The sequence below is a fragment of the Octopus bimaculoides genome, chromosome 11 (assembly GCF_001194135.2).
Source record: "Octopus bimaculoides isolate UCB-OBI-ISO-001 chromosome 11, ASM119413v2, whole genome shotgun sequence".
NCBI classification, from domain to species: Eukaryota; Metazoa; Mollusca; class Cephalopoda; order Octopoda; family Octopodidae; genus Octopus; species Octopus bimaculoides.
Genome location: NC_068991.1, coordinates 22,192,643 through 22,193,797, shown reverse-complemented (window position 1 = coordinate 22,193,797; position 1,155 = coordinate 22,192,643). Strand labels below are relative to the sequence as shown.

The 1,155-nt window shown below is 33.8% G+C and overlaps 1 protein-coding gene across 2 annotated transcripts in view; it reads right to left on the bottom strand.

The window, feature by feature from the left end:
• Window positions 1–811, bottom strand: part of LOC106879404 (neuroglobin) — a 37,921-nt gene extending 37,110 nt beyond the window's left edge. For both annotated transcript variants that reach the window (XM_014928949.2, XM_052971604.1), the window contains exon 1: window positions 398–811. The gene's annotated coding sequence lies outside the window, so the exon portion shown is untranslated. The remainder of the gene's footprint in view (window positions 1–397) is intronic.
• Between the last annotated feature and the right edge of the window lie 344 nt (window positions 812–1,155).

Below are 1,155 nucleotides of genomic sequence, written 5' to 3'. Positions count from 1 at the left end.
TTCATGCACTCTATTATTGAATACTTTACCTTGAATTGTGCCCTTTTTTTTGTGTGTGTGTGTGTGTTTGTATGTATGTGATTATATATATATGTGTATATATATGTATATTTGTGTGTGTGTGTGTGTGTGTGTGTGTGTGTATACGTGCATGTATGTAAAGGCTGGGCTCCGGCTTGGTCTTAGCCACGATGGTTTACACAAACTAAAGAACATACACACACACACAATACATATCTATATACATACATGCACAGAGATAAATGTATTTGTGCATATATGCATTTACACATGCATATACATGTGGCTATGTGTATGTGTCTCTGCACATGTGTATGAGTGTATGTGGGTATAGCATATGTGTGCATGTGTATATACATTTGAATTAAAAAGTTACCTATTTATTATTTTCCAAGCGCCATCACATCTGATATCTTTCAGTTCCTACATTCAGTACACCCCTTCAGCTAACTCCTGTGTTTCCTTGTATCCTGCTGCATTAAATTTCTATAGCGTTGCCAATCAGCAAAGACTGTCCTCTAATTTTATTAATTGTCCTCAAATGTATCTGAAGTTATATCCAGTGTTTTGTCCAAGAGTCAACCTATTAAGACGTCCAGTATTTACCAGTATCTATGTGCGTTTTATGCTGACCATATGCAATAATATCTGTTGACCACAGTTATGTCCCTGTGTCTCTCTCTCTCACTTTCACTCTCACTGCTCCCTCCAGGCCAAATCCAATATCACTGATGGTAGATAGACGGTATACACTATCTGCGACTGATGTCTACCAAACTCCTAACAGTCTTGGTTGTTGTTGGAAGAGATATGATGTTCTGTAACTTCATCTCCATCTGGCTGTAAAACTCTATTTGAACTGTTGAACTCATCAGGTTAAAATTAGAATCATTAGTGATAGGTGTTTCATCTGAGTAGTATTAATTTTGCATCTTGTTACACATGCATGTGTGTATGTGTGTGCATATATATATATATATATATATTATTTTATGATTATTACTTTGTATTTTATTATAGTTCTTTTTAGTGTATTTACTTATTAAATATTTCTATATGTGACTGGATTTTCATGGATGAGTTTATGAACTTTGGTTCTTTTCTCTAAATTATATATATATATATATAAATATA